Below are 25,302 nucleotides of genomic sequence, written 5' to 3'. Positions count from 1 at the left end.
AGAGGAAATTCTGTAGCTCATTACCTCTTCTGCATCATATATCCTGGTTTACTGACATAGGGTTTGCTTATTACTAAAAGTTGAAGAAGGCAAAAGAGGCATGAATATGAAACAAGCCCAGGTAAATAGCTCGAGATGAGGGAAGGCATTATAAGGAAGGCAGCACAATTTTTATGAGCCCTCATGCCTCGGATTTTCTTCTCAAACTTGAAGCTCTAATTCTTCCAGAAAAACTAATTCACTCTTTAATAGGAGATCTCTGTCATGGCAGAAGGTAGTACTGTAGGGAGAATATGGCATCTGGAGGAAGGGAAGAAATAGTGCCGGGGCAGCCGTGCCGCCTGCCTGCATGCAATGAGGCAGGACGCATGTAGAATCTTGCTTTCGCCTTCGTTTTTGGAGAACGTGGTCAGGATCTAAATTTATGAATTCTAATGTCAGGCTGGGTCTAAGGACCAATCAGAAAATATTTTTCTAAATATGTCCACAGTGCATCTTTTTTCTCTCCTTCTCAATTTTTGGAAATGTTTACCTGTGCAGTCCTAGGTTCTTTCCTGCGTGGCCCCATTCAAATAAATAAATGCTGTACTGTAACTCTTTATGTTGATGATAGCAGAATTCTGCTCAAAGTCATGAAGGTGCACCGTATTGTATCTCCTTAACTGAAGTAAGGCCTCTGTCTGTCTGAGTAAGTCTATACTGTATAATGCAGTACAGGTATGTTAGTCCGGGAGTCTGCTTAGATTAATTTGTCCTATCAAACAAACAAAGTATGATAATCAACATTGCTGTTAGTGTGGCAGTGTTGCTTCTGATGCTTTTTGAACTTGTCATTGGGCAGTGGAGAAATAGTGTATGTCCTCTTTGGGATGGGTTGAGATTTTGCATATTTTAAAGGGATAACTAAACAAGTAACACATGTATTACAAGAGCCTTTGTTATGAAAATCAAGGGCAGGCTATAAATAAGCTTAATTTCTGTGTAAAGATTAAAGAATTGTATTTCTTCAATTCCCTGTTGTTCCATCAGTTGTATGTGGTCCAAAAGGACGTTCTGAATAAATTAACTGAATCTTGCGTATGTTGTTTCTCATGTAATTCACAACATGTGAATGATATAGATTGACTCTATTACTCATCACAGCTACTTTACTTTAAACATCTTATGGTAGAGCGACAATCAATATAAAAAAAAAAAAAAAAACTGGCCGAAAAGTCATTTCTCTTAACCTTTTCAATTTATGGTCACTCTGCCAAGATGCATGTGTCAGCCTGTGACTAGACATGATGGAACTGTAGGCAAATAAAATGCTTTTTTTCTTTTTTAATTACGGAAATTCTGGATGTTTTTGATCATAAAGATCTCATCTTATTTGACCTACTGTAGCTTAATAGGAGTTGAAGCTCCTGTACAACATAAAACAATAAATTAGTCGAAGAATAAAGGAATAAACTGCAATTGAAAAAAAAATCGGTATATATCCTCGTGTCTTAAATATACATAATTGTAATAATTTTTATGGATAAACTAAAATGGCAAACGCTCTTACAATTAGGTTATACGCATGAAAGCAGTTTGATCATTTTGGAATACAGAACTGTTCTGTGTCCTCTGGTGAACCTAGCCCAATAAATTAGGGTTTTATTTTCCTTTGGAAGAAATAAAGGGATTGATTGTCAAGCCGTGTAATAGGAAGGTAGAAAGCAGAGTAAGAAGATGAGTGTCTTCTAAAGTGAATTTAAAGTCAAAATGTAAGTCTTTGATTTGCTGGATGAGTAGGGATTAAGTACGCGTAGAACCAAATTGCTTATAAATATGTGTACAAAGGGCATACTTTTTTTATCTTGGAAAAAAAAAAGATATTTTTTGTCTAGTTTAACACTGATGTTTGAATGCTCCATGGATTACTTCATGGGAGTTGGTAGCCCTGGAAATGAACTGTAAGCCACGGGTGGAATACACAGGTGTGGCACAACTTTACTTGACTGTGAAATATACTTCAGAACAGCTTTGATGTAGGAAAATAAAGGAGCTCTTTGAAGAAAATCAGAAATACTTTTCAACTATATAAGTAGTTGGATCACTGGGCAGTTGCTCAGTAACTGATATATTGGTTAATAACATGCATGCAGATGAGCCATTTTTAAAGTAGTCACAAGAGAAATATATTTATTTGGGTAAGATCAGCTGCTTTCATCACCATTGCACGACTGCTTCTTTAAGCCCTGTGTTTGCCCTCGTTATCTGCAACTGTGGAGTATTCTCGAGCTCTGGGCCTTTTGCTTTACCATGTTTCCTAGATTTGCAGACTTTCCGATCTCCCTTCCATTATCTTCCCCGTGCACCTTGCTCTCCCTCGGTATAACTCCTCACCTCCCACTTGTGACTTTGCATTATTTCCCTTGGACCAACTACGCCAGCTACTGTGCTATGTGCTCCATGCAAGCTATGCTTTAGCTTGACATGAAAGGCTGCTGCTTCTTGGTTTTCTACCTATACTAAATGCAGAATATTTCTTCCTTAGTATTGTTTTTTCCTCTGGCCCTTAATAGAGTCTTATCATTCTTGGTCAATTTGCCTGCTTCCTTGCAACTCTTGATAGGTAGGACTGTCTTCATGTGACAGCCTACGGTCTTTTTTCTAGTTCTAAATTAAAATAATTTGATTTCCATAGTTTTATTTTACTTGTGGATTTAATTTTTAATTTGAATTTTATATATCACACCTATTTTAAAAGAAATTGGATGCATTTGTATGTAAGGTGCTTTGAATTGATTAGGAACTGTAGCGTTCTGTTTAAGGCTTAGAATAATTTTGTTTGCGGCTTCAGAAAATGCAGTGGTTAATCTTGAGTCCTCTTCTTAAAATGAGATGTCTTATTTTCCATACTGCATTTATTCTGCGATAAAAAAAATTAATACACATTATCCAATTAGATAAACGAGTGAGATTTTTTTACTGAGTTGTATCAGTGTAATTCCAGAATATGTATGCACATGCACAAATGCATTTAAAGAGTATTAGCTTAGAAATGACAAATTTCAAATTTAAAGCAAAATAATTACGATTTTCTGCATATTTCTACAAATAAAATTATACTGTAATGAAAGTAACTGGAACACAAAGTACTTCATATGCCCTGTTAAGGTACATGTAATTTATGCTGCACTGTTTCGCTGATGTAACTTGCTGAAAGGATTGGGGTTATTGTAGACACATTCAGCAAGTACTTCAATAAAACAGCTTAGTTGGGCCAGATGACTTTAGATCATCTGTTCAGCTGCATAAGTTGCTGATTATTAAGGCTACCGTGTCAAACGCTAGGAAGGAGAGATAGCAGAATTCAGGTTGGTTATGCAGTCTTAATGAAGTCTTCCTGTATATGCAGATAAATTAAGCTTTAGAGTCCACATATGCTGCTGCTTCAGTTTTCAGGGTGCCTAGCATTATGTAATACTAGTTGTATTTGAAAACTGCATCTCCTTTTAACTTTGAAACTATGAAATTCTGAACATCAGATCCCAGTGAATACAGTTGGTTATGCAGAATATGTGGGGCATGTGGTCACTGATTGTAAATTGTATCAATGTAATAATTTATCACTGTTTGTTGTGAATTTTGAGCTGAAAATCGCTTAGGAGCTCTGCACCAAGAAGGGAGCAGATCTGACTCTCCAATTCTGCGTTCAGCTGTCTTAAACAGTGCAAGTCTTTCCCTGTCCCCACCCCCCAGCCAAGGGCCTCTACCTCAGATACTACAGTTTCCACCTTTGCCAGAAATAGGACAGGGATCCTAGAGACATTTTCCTTCCTTGAAGAGCCCTGTGCGGGGAGATGCCATCCTCCACCTGGTTTCCTGTAGGTTCTCCTGTCAGTAGCCCGCGTTGCCGAATCTGACAGCTGCAACAATCCTGCTGTTGGCAGAGTGGGTTGCGCTGTGGTTGGAGTTGCCTGCTGCCCTCCAGCAGCAGTCGTCTTGCCTCTGGAAGGGATAAATTAGTGACAAGTTCTGCTTGCCGTTGTGTTGATGAGACCCTTTGCTCTTGTTTTCTCATCCTTTTGCGTTTCTGAGTGGGTTTTGTTTTGTTTTTCCCCAGTTTCATAACCTTTTTTTTTTTTTAATCTTCCCTCCCTTTGCAGTTATGTCGCATGTGTATGCGACCACTGGCATGCTTTTTGGAGACTTTGGTGAAAACCTGATCTGATAGCCCCCAAAAATGTATGAAGTCATCTTTCTTGCCAGGTTTATTGCTGCACAAGATGTCATCTTGATGGCAGCTGTCTTCATTTCCCTTGAACTGTGGGAGAACCCAGACGCTACTTTGTTAGTCAGATCTGTGCTGCCATTTGCCTCTGGGGAAGCCCTTTTCCTTTCATCCTCTGCCTAGGGAAAATGAATCTCTCTCACCTATTGTCACTCTCCTGGTAGGACATACGGAATGTGCTTGTAGCCACTCTGGCCCTAACCTTTCCAATCAGTGGATGGTGGGAATGTGTTTTGTGTGGCTGAAGGATCTTCTACTGTAATCCTTTCAGGAGGGCTTGTATTAAAGCACTCTGCAGTTTTGTGAAGGTAAAAGTGCTTACTCTGCTTGGAAACCAGGCATGGAGGAAAATGCAGTGATCTGGAGCAGGGAAGTGCTGAATTCCCTAATTCCCAAGTGTGTGTGGGAGGGGGGGGAAGGGGAGCCTCTGATAGTATCCTCCCTATGGAGCTGTTCTCCCCTGTCCTACCTCCAGCTACGTGGATATGGCTAATCGCTTTGGCTTAGGATACATAGGAGGGGGGCAGTTAGGCTAAGGTGCTTCCCTTCTCCTGCTACTTCCTTCTGCTTCTTTCCCCTGCCCTATTTCCTTTATAGGGTGGATTGCCCGTTTCTTAAATGGGCGTATAGATGTTTGTCTGTAACCCTCCTTTTGTGGATCAGCTCTAAACGCTGTAAATGTTGACAGCATATGAACAAACCCAGCTATGATTGAACCTGCTGTGGTTATGGAGTGTTGTAAACCTTTCCCCTGCCAGGCTAATAATACCTGCTTCATAATTAAGCCCTTCTTTTGCCTTCTTCATGAGAGGCAGAGGGATTTAGTGCCCAGTGGCCAGGCTTTGGAAGTACTCTTGTTGGTGTCTGTTGGTGGGGCACTTTTATAGCTCCAGACGAGGCGATGTGAAAGGGATGGAGCTTGGCCAGCCCACCTGGGCTGAGGTTCTGGTCTGACGGCTGAAAAAGCAGGAGCCAGCAGGCCTTCTCCAAACTGCCCCGACCAAGCCTTGATGTGGCAGTCTGCTGCTCGCTCTTGGCCTCTCCTCCTTCATGCCAGTGTGTCGCGGTTTGCCTTGTAGGGGTGCAGGCACCATAGCTGGCTGGCTGGCAAGGCGCTGAATTTCTGCAGGTGCACTGAGTTTTCCTGGGCAAGCAAGCAGACAGGGCCACGCTTGTTTGTGCAGCCAAGACCATACCTCTGGCCTTCAGGCTCTGCGTTGACTTCTTTACAAGTGCCTGTTACCTGGCATGGAAGACATACGTATATATAGACATATATGTATATATAGCATACTTCCTTCTCTGTTTTCAAGTGGTTTGAGATCTTCTGAAATGCCTGATAGCTCAGAAGCTCAAGAATCTGAGTGAAGTAAGTTCCTCCCCCCCCCCCCAAATTCTAGTATTTTGTGGAGCATAAATAAACTTCAGTAGCTAAATAAACTTCAGTAGGTCTTCCCCTCCCATTTTTCCACATCTGATCAGATTTTTGCAGGGAAAACAGAAGATTGATCCTTGGCATAAGGGCCTTGCCTGCCAAATTACCAGTCCTGCTCTGAGGAATAGGAGAACTATAGTAGTTCAAAGAAAGAACAGTCTGAAATTTTACATATAAACAGAAGAACCTATTTTATCTGGCGACTTCTGCAGAAACAGCTAGGCCATTTTTGACTGAAACTTCCTGAAAAAGTTTGTCTTGAGATGGGTACTCTGATATGGGGTTTTTCAGCTCACGTGGTTAGAGATGAGTGAAGTAATAAGTAATTTAAGGTAATGGGACATGTGTAAGTGTAGAGCACGCTTTAAAAACAGGCTGGGTTACCAGGCTGGCCCCTAGTAAGTCCAGGGGAGTCGATACAATTATTCTGAATTCATACCAGAATAACAGAGAACAAATCTTACTTTTCTCTACACAAACTACTTAAGCTGCACTATAACTGTAAAAAGTGTCCTGAACACATCTTCCATGCACGCATAGAAGTTGCCAGCTTGCTTATACCATGGTCTGATCTTTGCACATGCGGAGCCAGTGCTCAAGACCAAAGCCTTTGATCCTGCATGCCAACTCATGGGCAGAAAAAGGAGCCAGGACTTGACTGCTATTTGGAAGTCATTTTCTGATCATGTTCTGCTCACAGGAATGTAGGCATAAAAAGCCACATTTACATAAGCAAACAGTCTATGAACCCTTGCCTTCTGCTCTCCCTCGACCTTTGTTGCCCAGCTTCACTTCCAGAGCTTTTCCAGAGATCCCTTCTTCAGGCTGCTTGTGCCTCTCTCCAGAGAGAAATCGAAATTCTGAAGGCAAGAAAATGGTGGAATTGCGGCCACAAAACCTGTGATCTGGCAGGCCATCTTCCCTCCTGTTATCCGGCTTTCTCGTGAGGCAGCCCTATGGGGACCAGCGTGGACGCAGGCTGGCAGCGAAGGCATGTACCAGGCATCTCCTCGCTTTTAGTTGTAGCTTGAGACCATCTGCAAATAGCAGGTAAAAATTCATGCCTGTAAATTCACATCAACTTAACCTGTGTTGTGCAGCAACACTGCATGCTGACTTTCTTCTAAGGCTTTTTTTTTTTTAAATTTCTTATATGTTTTATTTCCTTAAATTAAAAAGACTATCAAGAGAAGTTGTCAGCAGTTTAGCTGGGAGATAGAAGGCAAAGGGAAGCGGCTTGCTGACAGCATACGGCTTGCTGTCCGGGCACGCATAGCGTGCAATGAGATGCAAGGTTTGGACTCTGTGTTGGGATGTTCAACTCCATGCCGAGTTAGAACTTGAGCTCAGTCTCTTAAGAACACGTCTGTGTAGATATAGCCATAGTCCGTTTTGATGATCATAACACTACATCTGAATTAATTAATTGATGGTGCGAGAAAGGTATTTTAAGGCAGACCTTTAACACTCCTAAGTCTAGACCTACAAGATCAAATCTACAATCTGAATCTTTTTGTGTTTTGCTAAGTGTTTCCTTATGCATCACTTCTAACCTTGTCAATGTTTCTTTAAGCCTTTCTCCTTTAAATAGCTTTGGATAAGTGTAATATCCCATACTTTTGCGAAGGTCTCCTGAAGTCAGTGAAAGCCCTTTGTGAACGCGGGACAGCTGAAGAAGTAAATGCGCTCTGTGCCCTACACAGTGCTAAGCAAATCTGTGTTTGAAAAATAATAGTAATAGAGCATTATTGGGATCGTACAGTGTTTGCTCTATAAAGAAGTCTAATCTAAAAGAGCTTGAAACAACAATTTGAAAATTAGGATTGTGAAAACAGATTTTCACAATCCTAGATAGATTGATAGATTTTTTTTTTTCTTTTTTAAGAGAAAAAAGTTTTTAAAATGGGGAAAAAGCAGTATCCAGGGAGAATTTGAGAGATTCAACTTGGCAGATGTTGCAAGGCATTAGAAGGAATAGGACTAAGATTTCACCTATTGCTGTGTGAAGGTTAAGAGCTGCAATCTCTGTTCGGAGATCCAAATTTCACAACGTTTGAGTGATGGTGTAATAGGAAGAAGGGTGTGGGCAAAACTACAGGGTGACATATGAGTAATTCAAGACCTCACCTGTTTTCCCATCTGGAAAGCAGGGCTAACTAGGGAAAGCAGATGGGCAGATCAGAAGTTGTAGTTTAAATACTTCCTTTTGCCTAGCTGAGTTTTTAAAAGAGAGCTTTTATTGAGGATGATCTTTAGGGATTCGTGATTGTTGTATGCTTTTTTTTTTTTTTTTATCAAAGGGGCAGAATTACTGTCTCATTTCAGTATTAAAAAATCTTGCTGACTATCAGAGACACATCACTTTAAATATTGCCCAAAAGTGAAATGTCAGGGGTCCCAACAATGATTTTTGAAATCAGCCAACATTACATATCTTTAAACAATACACTTTTTCCTTCAGTGTTCGAAAAGCAGGAATCGGGATCCCAAAATGAGACTTAATATAGTCCACCTGAGGTTGGCTTCAGTTATTCTTATTGCTTGAGAAATGCAAAAATAAAGGTAGAGGATGTAAGTGAAATGAAGCTTAATGTTCTCCAAAGTTCAACAATTTGGTGAGCAAACTGATCTGCTTACAATGTATTTTTAAGATGGAAATAATTTTATGTGCAGTACTAAATCTGGAAGTTGTAAGTGTACCCAGCCATCTGCATCTGTATATATGTCAAGCCTAATATCTTAATTTAAGGATTAAAATTTATACTGAGCTTTTCTTCAGAGTTTTGCTGTGCCGCTCATTTTTTCTGCTGTAGTATGCAATCTCATTAGTGAATTTTGTTGGATTTCTTTTTTACTGATACCTTTATGAAAACTTAGCCTAAAACATATGAATCCTTTCCTTATAACTTTATATGTCAGTTAGCCAGTGGTATTAATGTTTAAAGCAATTAATACTCTTCCCTTTTTAATCCAAACTAATGCCTTGTATTCAATGTTATGTAATTCAACAAATATAAGAAAAGCTACAAAATGAATATAGTGTTCTCGTTCATTATTTCTAGATGTGAAATACAACACCTATTTTTATTTACTTTCAGAATTTTATGGATCAATAGCTGAATTTCTGGTAGCTTGTGTTATATTTTTGAGTTAATGAATTTCGTTTCCTGCCAAAACTTACTTTCCAAATCATATTTCTGCTGTAGTACCCACTGTCAATTAAGAATAATTTTATCAGTTTGGTTAACGTAAGCAAACTGGGACATTATTAGGGTGTCTTGGCCTTGATCGTCCTGTAAGAGGTTAGCTATTTTGAACTGACTGTGTTGTCAGCAGAATCTGGTCTTCTCCTAGAACAGGTAGGACAAATACATGTTTGGTTAGAAAATACCAAATTGGAGGAAGTAATCAGTAAAGCAAAGAGAGGTGTAGTAATAGTAAGGGAAAAAAAGAAAAGCGCACACACGTATACCTGCACACACGCAAAACCCCCAAATTAAGCAATGCATTGTCATGCAGAACACTGTCTCTTTGCTGATAGAATTTATGGCTGTGAGTAGACGTCATGATGTCACTGTGCAGAAATCAGTTTTTCACAGCATTGTACCATCTGCCTGTGGCCCATACTTGACCAGTCCTAGAACACTATGTTCCTTTCTGTGTACTCATCGTAATTTTATTTATTTATTTTTTTTACCTAGAAGAGATTAAACGAGACATTCAGAGAGGAGTCAGAAAAATAATAAAGGGAGCGAAGGGAATGACATTAGCAAAGACTGAAAGCTATCTATGCAAGTATATTAGGGGTACATATCTAAATCCTCTGCCAATTTTTGTGTACATATCTAAATCCTCTGCCTATTTTTGTGAAGAGGAACTGCAAAAAGTGAAAAGTGTTTGGTTTTTTTTGTTTTTTTTTTTTTTTTAAATCTTAATAAAGTAATCTCTTACTAGGAGGAATTGAATTAAGACTTTGGTCTGCGTGTGAGAGGTCTTACTGCCTTGAAAGTGATGAACAGGAAACCTTTAAGTTGTTTGAAGTACCAGCAGCTATATAATATGAAATGATACTGCATTGATAGTATGAGGGATAGGTAACTATTGAAGTCCCCTCTTTTATGATTATTTTTGGTAGTTGTGATATGTTCTGGTTTTATCTGATGAACAGTTAGGCCATTGACCTGATTTAATTGTAGCATAATAACATTAAGATGATCAACCTTTTACATCATGGAACGAAATAAGTATTTCTTATTTTTAGTGTCATTTTTCTTAATGATACAGTTGAAATAACATAAAACAAAATATAGCAAAAATAGGATTCTGTTCTATTTGTGTGATTTAGGTACATATCACCTTAAAAGTGCCATATGCCATTTTAGTTTTTATTTTATTTCCCCTTTGAGCTTAAGACTGTGGCAGTGAAAGTGCTCTATTCTGGTAGAGGTGTTCAGATTACACTGATCTTTTCTTCCGTTTCTTTATGGTAGGATTTAAGTGTTGAGGTTTGTTAGGGAAGACGTGTCATCTTTTCTGTAACGATCCTTGGCAACTAAAGCTATTAGGTATCTTTTCAGTTACCTTAACAGCCATCAGTCAGCCAAAAATGACTAGTATCTCTTAGAATTGTAGGTTACATTGCACGTGACCCTGATGCATGAGTGTAACTGTCTGTAATTCAAGAAACTTGTAGGACAGGTTGTGTGATTCATTCTATCCTTGGCCATCTAGATAGCTGTCTGCTTCTTTTTTGAAAAGGCTATTTAGAATATTAACACAATTTTTAGAAGCTTGTGATTTAAAATCACATTATCTCAAAAACCTAAACTGTGGATAACAATATGTAGGTTGTAGATTGGTCAAAGGACGAGAGATTACACGTCAAGACCAATACACTAGGAGAAACACATGGGGAAGAAAGGGGGAAAAAAGCACCACTGTCCTCCATTAGAACTACAAGATGGGGTATATGTTCCCCTAGTTGCTCTATGTGATAGCCGTGCAGCCCTCTCTCTAAGGTGTCCGTATCCAGCCTTGGACAGAGATGTCATTCATAGCTGCAATGATAAAATTTCAGTGCTCTGACCAACTTCCCAAAGAAATCTAAAGTGAGTATTTCATTATCACGAATTTTTCAAATGTATCCTGGCTTCGTTAACTTAGAATTTAGCATGTCAAGAGCATTAGTCCTAACATTTGGACAGCATTCGTTTCCACTGTCATTCTTTGTCTCTTGCTGATATAGCTATGCTCCATAACAAAGCAGGTTAATTGCATGGTTTTGTGATCGTCACATAATTCAAAGCAGGCAAAATTGATTTTTGTTAAATTCCTACAACGATTATCTTTTTTTTTCCTAAGGGTCCAGATTTATTCTGTTTTAGTCTTCACAAACAGATGCTTCAGAAGGTTAGATGAAAAGGTGGAGTTATAGTAGAACATGTTTACGACCTTTAACTTTTGCAGTTGTTCTGAACCAGGATTCTCATACCTGCAAACGTGCCACAGGAATCACTAGCTTCCCTTTCATTTTTCTTCTAAAACCGCTGATGAGTTTTGCAGATATCTGGGATGCTATTCAGCATGTCTGGGAGCAAACTGCTGTAGTCAAACTCCTTACAGACAAAAGGTTTTTTGAATTGACATGATATAAGTATATTTTAATAATTTTCGTTCTCCCTTTGTGCCAGAGTAAGTTTTGGAGGCCAACTGTGAAGTTAGAAAGGTCCAAGGTAGCATTAGGAATAAAATGCATGTATAAAGATACAATAGTGAATGAAGGGGAGGGGATTTCACCACCGAAAGTGTTTGTCTGGGGATGAATTCCCCAAGAGTAAATTCTCAAAGTATAAAACAAAATATGTGCTTGAAAGTCTTCTGATAACGTATAGTACAAATGAAATGTTTAATTGCGTGTTGTAATTACAATGTTCGATTTACAGTGCAGTTGGGCTTTTCTGCCCAGTTACCAATACGCAGAGTTTCAATGTTCGATATTGCTTTTAAATATAGTGTAGTAACCCATGAAAAATTACTGAATTACGATGACGTGCTTGTGCTGCGGCATCCAAATAAAATCCCACTTTTCCATTTGTTCCTCTGTATTTAAGGTTGTGTTCACCTGCCTTAGTCATACATGGAATTCATAATAATACCTCTTTCAAGGAAGTGACTTCAATAACTTGAGTTTCTTAGTAATAGATCATGGAAAATGTGCCTTTCTTTCTCCTTCCTCACAAACTTAGGACTGTGAACACCAGTACTGGACGGGCAAACTTTAGAACCAAAAACAGAAACCATTTCAAGGGGTGACTATATGCCTGGAATATGGGCCATGACCTGATAGCTTCTTAAAATGAAGGATTCTAAGCCTTAAGCAAGTATGTATTCTTGGTATACTAACCACACTTAAAATAAGTGGTAAAGCTGTAAGATTATTGAGAAGAGGTTTTTCCTTTGCGTAAATTATAAGATTAGAGGTTAGAAGTCTCCATTTCCCATGGCTCTTAGAACAAGGGAATTCAGGAGGAGAAAAGAGAACTGAATCATGAACTCCGCGTATATTAGTATATTAGTTACGGTGCTAATTCTGCATCGCGCTAACTTCAGCATGCGATCATCTGGCCCGTAGAAGTGGAGTGCATCAACAATAGGTAAGGATAGAAGCTCCTAACGTATTTCTGTCTTAAATACTATCAGATATTATAGGAAAAGCAAAGCCTGCATTTGGATCTTAAAAAGGCAGCAAGGGAGAGCTGCCATTAGGAATTGGCAATTCTGTTACATTAGGATTATTTGCATGTCTGTAAATGATACTTTACAGACATATAAAAAGAGATAACAGCCTTCCCAAGATCTTCTAATGTATTTTAATCTGATTATAGTTATTTTCCATAGCATTCCTAATTTTTAACAATTAAACATGGAAAAAATGCTCTAAGTGATTCAAATTTCTGACCTGCCTGTTCACCCTTGTTAGAAATTATTCTTTAACTCTATATGTTTGCTTTTTTTTAAGGATATCATGACTCATTATTTACTCATGGGTAATCATCTTTAGTAAACAGTGCATCTTGTGAGAGCTAATACAGAGCTTCATGTGTATCAGTTAGAAAGAGACCCTTAAATTCAAAAGTTCCTGCCAGCTGTCACCCGCCCAGCTAATATCAACTTAAAATATTGAGCTAGTCACAAAATGCCAAAAAAAAAATGATTGTGTTTGGAGAAACATGAACACCTGCAAGTAAATCTTAATAGCATGTATAACTTCAGGTCTCCAGCCAAATGTATCAAGGCATATAATACTACAGATTTATATTTGATATTTTAATAGTATACTAGGTTGATATTTTACACTTTTTTCAATTAATGAAAGCAAAAACTGCATAAAATAACAAGGAAATACTTGAATTCTGTCTTTGTTCTGTTATGAATAAAAAATATCCTTTGCCTCTACTACCAGTTACTTTCCTTAAACTGATATTTTAGGTTTAGATAGTCAAGAAGGGAATGATTCACAAAGTGATGCTTCTCTGATTTTGTCTGCTATTTATATTTAAAAAAAAAAAAAAGAAAAGATTTAGCTCATGAATTTTGCGTATAGACTGCAGGCTTACTCTTTGGGGCCAAATTCTGATCCTAGTTGTAAGTCGGTGTCTCCAGTTAGTTGTCTGAGTCAACGGAGCATTATGAATGTATTTCAGAGCAGTACTGAAACTTAAATGTTTTGTTTCTATCATATATATGGGGGTAAGAGCTAAGGAGATCATAGATAAACTGATTATAAAAATAGATAGGAAATAGAGGTTCGTTTTCCAGTCCAACATGCTGCTGCCAGTACTGAAGCAAGAGTAAAACCATTACTCACTGCCCTACGGGTGCTGCACCCTGCAATGAATGAGTACCATATTTTTAAATATCTAGTAACATAGGAAAAACTGAAGTCAAAGCAGAAATTCAGATCTTAATTAATGAAACTGCCTTTCCTTCTTCAGTGTTGTGAGCCAGAACAATCTGATTATGTATTGCACTTTCAAAATGGATTTTTTCTTTACACTCCTTAATATCGGTCCATGAAACAAAGAGTGAGGGAAGGTGTAGTACTGGAAGCAACTTTAAGCACATTAACTGACTGGTTTCAGGTTAACTGTGTCCCTCCAAAGTTTTACATTTAGAGCAGCCTTTACCCCTATATTCTTTCAGCCTCCAAGATTTTCTGTACTTTGAAGTTAAAAACCAAGTTAACCTTTGACCAAGAATTTCAAAATCACCTCATGGAAAGCCCATCCCTTTTATGCTACCTGATAAATGAAAAACTCTCCTCTGCTTATTGAACTCAAAAAAGCCGCTATAGAAAAGACCTGAAGCTTTATTAATTGTGAATTGCAGTTTATCTGGAAAGTTCTTTTCAGGAGAAGGCATCCCAGTGAAGTATTTGAAGCTCTTCCTTGCTTTTTGACCTCTACAGTTACAAAAAGGGCAAAAATAATTAGAAAAATGTTAGTAGTGCTATTGTGATTTTTAGCACCTTATCCACCGTGGGAGTCTGTCTGGTAAGTAAGAGATTGCTCTCAGCCTGATTATCTTGAGACCGATCTGAAATAAAATAAGAAAGCAAAACCAAAGAAAACAAAACAGAAATACAACCCCCTGTGTTTTTTAAGCTTTAATGAGGATAATGGTTCCCTTTGTATTGAGACAATTTCAGGTTGATTTGCTTCCCATAGTTTGTCTCTTTCAGCATCTGTTTCCTGAAAAGGAGAGCATCAGCCATTGCTCATTAGGTAGCCCTCTCAATCCACTGTGGACACAGCCAATCTTCCCAGCCGCTTCACAAAATTTTGATGGAAGGCAGAGAACATTTTCTGATACATGGATATACTCAAACATTTTATATTTGAAATTCCAGTTGCATGATCTCCACAAGATTTCTAAAAAAAAAGTTTGTTAGTGGCTTAGTGGATTTATGTCCTTCTCGTGTAATGCTTTTCCAATTTGTCTTTTGATTTTGACACTAGAGAGTTCACAAACACACTCCTGAGCTCTGATCCGTTTACACGACCTTTTCTGTGTAAGGAAAGAGCTGGGAAACTGTATCGTGTCGTTAAGCCCCCGCTCTTAGTGAGCTAGCAAAGCTTCCAAACCTGTGTTACGTTTCTCTTGGTGCTCTTACGATGAAGCTTGACCTGGAGAGGGCTTTCTGTCAGGTGCGCATGGTAACATTAACTACGTTGTTTAGAAAAGGTGCAATTCTTGTACAAAAGGAGGAGTTTTTCAGGCTGAATGGCAATCTACAAAACTGGTCAGTTGTTTAGTGTCTCTCTTGCATCCTTGGGTAGCCTGGTCAAGCTTTGCAGCACCTTCTTTGCTCGTGTGTTACGTACTGATGCCTCGGGTGGAAAAAGTCAAGAGCTTTCTTTGAATGATCTGGCTTTGAAAGCATCAGAGTAGGATGTTTTTAGTTCCCCTTGAGGAAGTGACAGTACACCTTGAAGGAAAATTTTGTCTGATGGAGGCGATTTATGGAGTACTCTTGTGCGAGAAGACAGTCGTGACACGTTGTACTTACAGTAAGAGGTAGTTTGTAAGAGAGGTCTTTTAAGAGAAATGCTAAACATGTTTGGCATAAATACACAATGAAGTGTCTCCTGTAAGATTCTTCATGTGTTGCCTAATCAAGCCATCTAGAGCACATTGTTTTTGAAGGTTTGATTTCTTTATGTCTCATATCTCCTTCTGCTACTCAGATGTCTGACTGATGAGGTGTTTTGACGCTGTGCGCTGTATTTATAGCCCTTATGAACTTGTCTTGCAAAATCACTAGATTTTAATCACTTTCTTCTTTATGTACTGAATCCTAAATATGCAGACTTGTTGGCACTTACAGAGCTTTTTTTGTCTATCAAAAAATAACTCCATCAAGGATGGCTATCCTAAAAAGGTTAGGATGAAGATATCAGATTTACCCTCTGGCAGCACAGCAGTGGCTAATAGTAGATAGATGGACAGATTGGGAAAGAATTAACTCTTAATTTAAGTATCTTGGAGTTATAAAATCAAGAGTCTAAACTAACTTTTTACCAGAGCAGGTCTGTCATTGTCTGTTTTGTCATTTCCGAGGGCAGCCCCGATCGCTGTGATCCCACTGCTGAATGCCATTTTGGAAATCCTTTCAAGTCGTAATTGCTACTGCTAAGATTGCAGGCAGGTAAATGCTGAATGCCATTTTGGAAATCTTTTCAAGTCTAATTTCTACTGCTAAGATTGCAGGCAGGTAAATGGAGCGTGTTGTGGTTTTGTGAAGGTGTTCATTCAGGCTCTTGGAAACAGTGCTCAGTCAGTTCACTTTTGTGAAGTTATCTCTGCAGCCGTGGTGTTAAGAATCGCACTGGACAGGATTTCTAAGTGCGCCCCTAAAAGTTACGGGTTGAATGCCACTGAAATTTAAGGTGAGGTAGGCACCTAACTTCCTCAGATGCAGCTGTAGATACTCTCACATTCTGTATGATGCTTAGGCTTTATGATCGTTATAAAATCTTTGGTGTCTCTCACTAGTACTTCTTGGCGTTTCCAATTTTCTTTTTTAATTTTGAGAAGGAAACATTAGGGTATTACACTGGTAAAACTTAATGACCTTATTTGATTTCTGAAACCCTAGCATTTCTTTTTAGAATTCCCTGTTTTTCTTTTAAATTTTATTCTGTGGAAAGTTTAAAAAAAGTGCTTGGAGAGGTTGCTAGAGTCAGAACATATCAGCCATGTTAACTAAAAATATTGTTCCTGTTGAAGCCTGTTTGAACTGATATCTGTGTGGCAACATAACCAAGTAGCAGTAGATCTGAAAAGGATCTGAAGACTCTGATAAGTTTCATCTCTTTTTGTTACTAAAATATCTTTAAAAATGGAGAAAAAGCTGAGAAGGTACCCTCTCCCCTTTATTGGAAACAGACAGTACGCTGTATAAAAGCAAAAGTTTAGCTTGAGGTTGACATAACAGAAAGGGGAAAATGTCTCTGTAGATTATACTAGTTGCACTAAATGCTTGTCTATTAAAAGCAATTTATTTTTTTCCTGCTGTGCTGGTACATAGAACTGCTGTCTTCTGTGCTGTAGTGTTAAACCAGCACAATTTCAGCTATGTCGAATTTTTCTTTCAGAAAACCTATTTCTGTCAGTCACTGTATGGAACTTGCTAGGAAATATTAATATGAAAGCTCTGTGACATGGAAGCAATCTGCTTTCCCACCAATCTCTGCTTTTTATTGTCTTTTAAATGAACATCAAATTTTGTGCTATGCAACAGAAGCAACTGTATATAAACTCAGGGCAAAGCAGAATTTAAGAGTTTGAAAATGTCAATCCTTCAAGCCTTGCCCAGGAAAAAACTGCTACTTAAGATGGTTTTGCTGGGTTTTTTGTTTTTGTTTTTTTGGGTTTTCCTAAAGATTTTGACCATTAGCCTTTCAGTGCTAGCATTCAGTGCTAGAAATACAATGTGTTTGGTATTTGATCTCCTAGATGCACAGTACTTGAGATGGGCTGATACGGCATACCATCATGTCAAAGATGTAGGCAAGCTTTTATTATAACTGTTTTGATTTTTCTTCTAATATACAGGCAGAAGCTGTTTAATTGTAAGAAATCTAAAATACAGTTATTTCTCCCATTTAAAAAATGCAGTTATTTTTGCATAGTTTTGTGTGTTTTTTTTAAATTACCAGTTGAAAATCTTTGTTGCAAAGTTTTTTTTGTTTGTTTGTTTTAGGTGAAAAAAAGCAAGTGAGCTTTTCATTTCTTTTTCAAATTACAGTGCTACTCTGATAATAGTTACAGGGATTTAATTTTTGCAGTTTTTTTTGATACTAGATACGTGATCTTAAATTTTCTAAAGTGACTCATGATTTGGCCTAAGTCCATCTTTGAATGTATAGCCTAAAACATCTGAAAGATGGTATTCAGTTCTCACTGGAAACAAGGTTCCATTAAAGATACCTCAATTTGTCAGCAAAATGCCCAGCTGTCCAGAATCACCACTCATTTGTGCAAACGTGGCCTGTTAGGCTTCCCTTTCAGGCTGTGGCTGAATGTTTTTTATTATTTGAAAAAGTTAAGAACAACCAAATTCTTATCTATATTTATGATTGCATAGTACAATGTCATGTGATTGTATTATAATTAACGATGAAATATACTGTATTGTAAAACAATTGTGTGATTGCCTGTGTTCTTGCAAAGGGAAGGGAAAAGGAGTTACTGATGGCTAAACAGTATGTTAGATGTAGCTAATGTTTGTGCTACAGTCAGATGGATGGTAGAGCTGCCTAGTTTTAAATTACTGTGATCTTGGTTTCCTAAACTCTAGACAATTCTATAGTGGATAATAGGATTTTCTATAATTTTCTCTTTACAGTCCTTACAGCACTGAGTAACTTGGTGACTGTTTCTCCTTTTTGCTTTTTGTTAGTCTTAAAGCTGCTGCAGACAGGTGATTAGTCAACAACAAACATGAGTGTGTCAGTAAATGAGTCATCAAAGCTGAAGCAGGGGGAGGCAGCAGGAAAGAAGTTGCTGAATGGAATGACATAAGAGAAGTGGGCAATTCTTACAGAGTAAAATGTCGACCCTAGCAAGGGTTCCCCAGAAAGCAACACTGAGATCAAACATGCCCCTGAATGACAATTCCTCTATTGATAGGAGAAAGTAGAGCGCTTGTTTATTCCTGCAAAGGAGACTTTTTTCAGAATTGCCATCACTAAATAACTTTGAGGACAGTCTGAATCAGTACACTGTTACCAAAATACAGCTATGAAGATAATCAGTTCATAGACATTAGCTCTTTAATGCGTTTCATTCAAAAGCGGTGTGTTTCCCTTCATTGCTAAACCAATGGTAAAAATAATTTGAAAAGGTCTGATTTTTTTTTTTTAATAGATGACACTATCACAACCATCTTTTGTGTTTACAACATCACTTTCAGCATAGCATAAAATGAACAATTTAAAAATATTTTAGGAGTTGAGCATGGCTATATTATATTCCGTGCGATGGGTTTACAGGTTATTATAGTTTTCAGTAAAGAAATCAGGTAAAAATTACAAGAAGAGCTAAAATAATTCCATGTAGCATAGCAGAAGTTCATCAAAATAACCTGATGATAACTGACAGCATTCGGTAGAAGATGTGTTCATAGTTACTCATTTTGATTCTTCACCGGTGAGGAAACCACAAAATATTCTGTCCAAATTGTTAAAGATGCCGTCCAAAATACAGTCCAAGATTTTGATTAAAACAGAGTATGCTTTTTTGCACAATGGGATGTTATGGCTGGATCTAATTAACGATGAACAATTGGAACCACAGGAGAACAAAATAAAGTAATGATTCAGATAAGTTATAGAACTTTTCCATTACATAGTCTATATGACTTATCCCAAATACCAGGGTCATAGATTGAGCCTGAAGTAAGAAAACAATGTCAAAATATAATCTTCTAGAACAAAAGCTCTTACAGTTTTTTAAAAGCAAAAATGCAGATTGCTACTGCATTTTAACTTAGCTGCAGTATTCAGCTGCTTTTGTCATATTTACTTCTGATACATTCTCAGAGAAAAATTTCTTCCTTATGAGCAGGAAAGCATAATATGAGAGCCCTTCCTGGATGAATTAGAGAAAAGAAAGCAGGGTATTTTGCGACTAATATTGCCTATGGACATGTAATCATGTATCAGAAGTGATCAGGTTAGACGACTACAAAGCTCTGCCACTCACCCATGTTCCCTCTGAGTTTCTGGGCTGCCCCTCTCCCGTACCAGTGGGCTTTGAGCATCTCTCTTCTCTTCAGCCAGCTCCACTGCTGGCTTGGAAGAGGAATGGAAGCGATGCTCCCCATTTCTCCTTCCTATCAAATCAGGGTCACTCAGTCCCCCGTGCACCAAATTTGCAGTATGTTCCTCATGCCGCGTCCTTTCTCCTGGCATGTTCCCGTTGCACTGCCCTCCCACATCTCTATTTCGGGTATCCATGCCAGCAAGCAAGACATTATTACTAGTATCAAAAAGATGTTCTACATGGGAGCTATATTACTCAGGGTATTAACATCTGTTGCTTTGGACCTGGATTTCTTTTTCCCATCAGACTGATTGTAGCGCTTGTCTCCATTCGAACGAAAAATAATAAACCAGTGAATTTTTAGTCACATGCAGCATTAGTAATTGTTTCTGAGTGTGAAGGGTAACCTTAAAAATCCAATACATGCTCTGCATGACACTGCCCCCCAGTAATTAATTATTTACAAAGTTTAGACTGATATTGCATGCATCATTCATCTTAGAAAAGATGTTTGGGAAGTGATTCTGGTTTTATCCTACTGTAGTTTCCTGAATAACTAATAGATTCTCACATTTTCAGTTAGTTTAACTTAAATCAGTAGGATCTCAGGATAGCTTTATACAGAAGTTTTTGACTTTATGATTCCTTGCTCAGTACTTTATTGTGAGGAGATACAGAAGTCTTCCTGACTTACCAAGAACAGAAATTGTAGCAGCAATTGATAACTAAATAAAGTAGCCATTGATAGCTAAATAAAGGCTGTGCACCATACAGTAGAATAACTTCTCAGTTAGATTCTGCTCATAAAATATATCGAAGTGAAACTGAGTGTCATCTTTAGTTGAGACAGTGGGATGCTTGAAGTCATCTTTGCCTTTGCATTTCTTCTGCGTTGGGAAAAGCTGTCAGGCAGCTCTGCCCCGGCATGCTTTGAAGCATCCTCAGCCACCACTGGCTGGTACTGGGCCCTTGGGGGATACTTTGCTGCAGGACAGGCCTCAAGAGCAGAGGGAGCTCCTGTCCCCAGGAAGCTGCTTGCGCTATGGATCAGAAGCACCAGCTGCGTCCCTCATGAGCAGGGGCATCCCACTGCTGTCCTGCAGCTTGCCTTTCTGGTCCAGATGAATCAGTGCAGGGGCAAGGGTAGTGTGCTTATTTTTTGGTGATGTGTTAGTCTGCCAAAGCATTGCTGTTCATGTGTTTATGGCTCTTCGTCTCAGTGGACGTTTTGACCAGGAGCGGGTTCATTGATGAGCCGGTCTCTCGTTAACGTGCATTAGGCCAGGCTGGCGCTGCTGGCCGTGGAGGGAGGCACCACCTTTTGGTCTCTGTTCCCCATTCACTGCCAAGACTTGCTGCAGCCAACGTGCTTTGGCTGGTTGCTGGAGTGCATCATATGCTTTTAGTACAGTTTGCTGCTTTGGGCTCAAAGTGTGCTCTGCCTGTTTATCGCCATTTGCTAACTGTAGGCGACCTTGGCAGAGACCGCAGACATCCTTTATGGATGGCACTCATTCGAAACCCCTTTTATGGTAACAGGTATAAAGGGGTCCGTAGGGTAAATGATGATAATGCTCAGAGGATTTTTTTTTTTTATGGTTTTGCGTATAGTACTTCTTTTAATGCATCCTTATGCATAAACCCTCTCAGTATAATTACATCTTTGTAAATCCCCATTATATATTCTCTATTTGTAACAAAGGATTTGTCTATTGAGTTACAACTGCAAATATCTCATAAGCCCAACAGCTGAGCATTATCTGTGATATGTTGAAAAGAAACAAGTAAATACCATTGTCTTTCTAGGAATACAGAAACATAAATTAAGCTTTTTATGGAGTATCTAAAATGTGGAAAATACCATTTTCTGCTTTAATGCTAATCGCACGTTCAGAAGATTTTAACCTAAATATTTGCAATTTTAAATTCAACTACTCTGACAGTTTTATTTTCTGATCTCTTTTGGTAGAAATAAACATAAAAAGGCAAATGCAACAGAACAGCTTTGATATATGACTGCGTAGTTACTAAAGAAATGTCTAAATCTGTCAGTTTGTCTCTTAATCAGAGTTTAACCCGGTTCCAGCTTTCAGAAAACCCAGAGCTTCAGCCTGCCTGACCTTAGCTCCAGAAAACAAAAAAATATAATTTCTCAAGGCTTTTATCCTGTTAGATTAGCAAGAACATGTCCATTAAACAATATTTTGAATTTAGTCATAGTTGGTTACCACTAGCAAATGTCATTATTGTCACTAGTTATGTTTACCACTATCCCTTTACGAATCATGAAGAAAAGTTAGGCAGCTGCAGAGACTAATTAAACATTAAAAATGATGGTAATGATTTAAATTGTCAGGTGCTAAAACCTAAGGTTTAAAGGACCTATTTGTCCTGCACAGGAGGAAAGGGATATATGCACTGAAGAGAAGTAGTGGCACAGAGGGCTGATGGAGATCTTCAGATGCTCTCAAACCATCCTTTGAACTCTTGCCTTTCAGGGAAGATTTATATGTAGGGTATATATTATGCATGGAGAGACATTTTCTGAAGCCCTTCTTAGAGAAATACCTGTTTCTAATTCGTTATCTATTTGTTACCCCGGCAGGCAAAACTGCCGTTTGAAAAACACTTCCCAATAGAATTGCCAGCCTGATGATTACATAACGTCGTTGTACAATACTGCTTAAAATCCTTACTGGCCTGTAAACAAGCAGAAATGACTCTCCGTTTTAGGCTCGCTTTGTACCTGGCTTTGAAATGCCAGATTCCCACTTTATTGATTCATATGGCATTTTTCATAGCTTTCAAGATGTGTGCAGAGCATAAGGACATATTTTTTGCTCAGATCATGCAGCCCGTGGCCACTGTTCTGCATTGTGCTTAATTGCATTGGGACTCTTTACTGGGCCATGTGTTACACAGCTGATTTAAAAAAAAAAATGTAACAAACAAAAAACTCTTGGGATCTTAAAACTAAAGATAAAGCAGTTAATGTACTATGGAATAGTTCACCGTGATTGTTGTTGTTGTTGTTATTTTGCTTTTGCTCATTATATATATGTATTAAACCTCTGCTTTTATAGCACATTTTTTGCTTTACTTTTGAATGGGAATCCCCACAATAGCTGTGTTCCAATGTGTAGATGTTATGAGTGTTCAAGGAAAACATGGAATCATGAAATTAGTTATTAGACAGCATATTTGGAAAAAAAAAACCCACGTTCTGGATGTGTCAATGGAGACTGCCGGGCTTTAAGCTTTGGGATGTGTTGAGTTGGGACTGATATCCTGGAAAAGACCAAAGTCTGTCATGGTTTGTTCCAGGACTAAGTAATGACTTTCAGTGGCTGGGGATGTTGTGCCGCAAATTTACTATATATTAGTTCTTGAGGATACTAGCCATCTTCATTCTGCTGTTCCACAGAAAATAGACTAAGGGAAAATCAGACAACTGTAATCGATTATTTTCAGTTCAGTGGGGTGAGTATAAGCAGAAAAACGTGCGCTTTCTGTTAGAGGGTTGGATGGTCCAAGTCTTAGCTCTGCTGTAGAGTATGTTTACTCCAGCTTACAGACAATGATTAAAATCATGGGTCTGGTGCAGAGCTAAGGATGAAATTCATTTTGGCTGTCTCAACTTGTCTACTCTGTAGATTACTCTTCAACAAGCCGATGAGAAAGACAGGCCCCTCCAGGGTGCTGTTTCTACCACCAGTCTCAGGAAGTGAGAGGTTACTGTGGTTCCAGCAGCAACCACAGTATGTGGCTAAAGCAGGTGGGATGAATTCCCCTTTCTCCTGAAAACTTTCCATTTCACAGCCTTCACACACTGTGTTTAAAGCTTGGCTGTACACCAAGATTTGAATATTGTTAGTTTTTTTTGTCTCATTTGGGGCAACGCTCAGAAAAGTGGTGAGCACAGATAGCTTAAAAATATGTATGAAAGCTTGTTTTCAACAGCTTGATGCCCTCGGTAATGGATTCTTGATCTTAAGTCAGGTTTTAAATGCCTAAAATCAACGGAAGGTTTTGCATTGACTTCAGTGGGAGACATTACATTGACTTCAGCAGCACTGGGCTGGGCCCTACAGAGATGATATTCTTATGTATCTCTGGAGGAAGAAAAAAATTGGTTCCAGGGCATATGGTTTATATTATCTAAAGAGAGAATGGCTGCCTTTTTCTGAGATCTTCTTAGCTCTGTTGAATTGAATGATATCCCTGCATTAGAATAATACATTGCCTTTTCTTTTTAATATCACAAATAGTAGGATAATTACAAAGAGTAGAGAAATGAGTTTGTGGATTTAAAACAATTATTTTTGGTACATCTTATATTTTAAAAGTAAGTCAATTTGTCTTTTTTTTAAGTCAAGGAAAACTTGTCTTATAATGGCATTAACATGTATAATGTCATTTAAACATTTAAAACCTGCTCTAATAGAACTTGAAGGCCTAATAGCCGAGATATCTTTTAATCTTGTAATTTCTTCATTGAAACAAAAGTTTGTAATGGAAGTGCTAGCAAAACAGAGCTGTCTGTGCACCCACCGTTTACTGGAGAGGATAATAGCTTCTGGACAGCATATTCTTAACACTTTCACATCTTCACCGGTAAAGCAGCTGTGAATTCTTAGCTGCTTAGAATGGTCATAGGCAACACACAACAGTAGCAATGGTGATTTTTCTTTCCTCGTTATTCCATTTCTAAACAGTTAAATCAAGCTACCTACTGAAAGCTAAGACTTCTTTAGATCCATGAAGAGGACTAGCTTGCAAACAGTCATTAAACTTTGATTTCTATGACAGCCAGTCATCGAGAGTAATAATAAATAATGACTGAAGAAAGAGGAATGTGCCTGCACATTCAGCTCTTTGGGAAAAGAACAAACTTGAAACAGTGGCTTTATGACCGTTGATGCTGCTAGGGTCATGGACCACATGTCCCAGAATATAGACCCTATATGCTTCTTGTTGGCAATTATGTGTAGGCATATATGGCTGTGGGTGGGGTTATATTCAGTTTTTTGGCAATGATGGTTAGTTTTAAGCTGTATACATGCCTTATACGGAGCTATTTTATGTGTTTTCTGCCTTGTAGCTATGATCTTGTCTTTGCTGCCCAATCAAAACATGGGTTTTCTTCTAGCCTTTTTTCCTGCAGATAGCATATACCAGCATCATAATTATAATTAGCATTGCACTAGTAGTAAACATTCTTAAGATGCATCTGTAGGTTCCAAAGAGCTTAGGCCATCTATATACATATGCATATCTACAGCCTAGGAATGCCAGTATGGACTGAGTCACACTAAGGAAGCACCAAACAGTTCAAGGCATGTTGTATGCAGTTTAAGAAATGAAAATGTGTGTCACAGTTTAGACTTTGGCATGCTGCAGCCATGGCTTTTCACTCTTCAGCGTACCACTTGCTAACTACTGCAAATGCTAGAACTGTGATTAAAAAGTCGTGGGGTAGGAAGAATCAAATTACTTATCTGTGCCAGCCGAGTTCCTTGCATCTGGAGGAAGAACTTTACTGATGGAGGTCAGTGAGATTTCACCTGCTGTTTTTTTTTCAGAAGTTTTCACTAATGTGCATTTTAATTCTAATTAGAAGCTGCTAAACAGCAGAAATGAAAGCCAAATTTAATGGAGTGGCTTCAAGAACAAGGATATTGCCTGGTCAGGATTCTTGTCCCTCCCCCCGCTCCCCCCCACCCAACCCTTTCTTTTTTGTTCCTGATGGAAAAAGTTCTCCATGGCCTTTCCGGGC

The 25,302-nt window shown here is 38.4% G+C and overlaps 1 protein-coding gene across 14 annotated transcripts in view; it reads left to right on the top strand.

Annotated features, from left to right (window-relative positions):
* Positions 1-25,302, top strand: part of THRB (thyroid hormone receptor beta) — a 173,591-nt gene that overhangs the window by 16,822 nt on the left and 131,467 nt on the right. For 2 of the 14 annotated variants that reach the window (XM_068935447.1, XM_068935441.1), the window contains exon 1: positions 6,501-6,749. The exons of 10 other annotated variants lie outside the window; for them this stretch is intronic. The gene's annotated coding sequence lies outside the window, so the exon portion shown is untranslated. Of the gene's footprint in view, positions 1-6,474; positions 6,750-25,302 lie in introns of those variants that run through there. 2 more of the 14 variants (XM_009687946.2, XM_009687950.2) reach the window with 2 other exon arrangements.

This window comes from Struthio camelus, chromosome 2 (assembly GCF_040807025.1).
Source record: "Struthio camelus isolate bStrCam1 chromosome 2, bStrCam1.hap1, whole genome shotgun sequence".
NCBI classification, from domain to species: Eukaryota; Metazoa; Chordata; class Aves; order Struthioniformes; family Struthionidae; genus Struthio; species Struthio camelus.
This window is presented reverse-complemented; position numbering and strand designations above follow the sequence as displayed.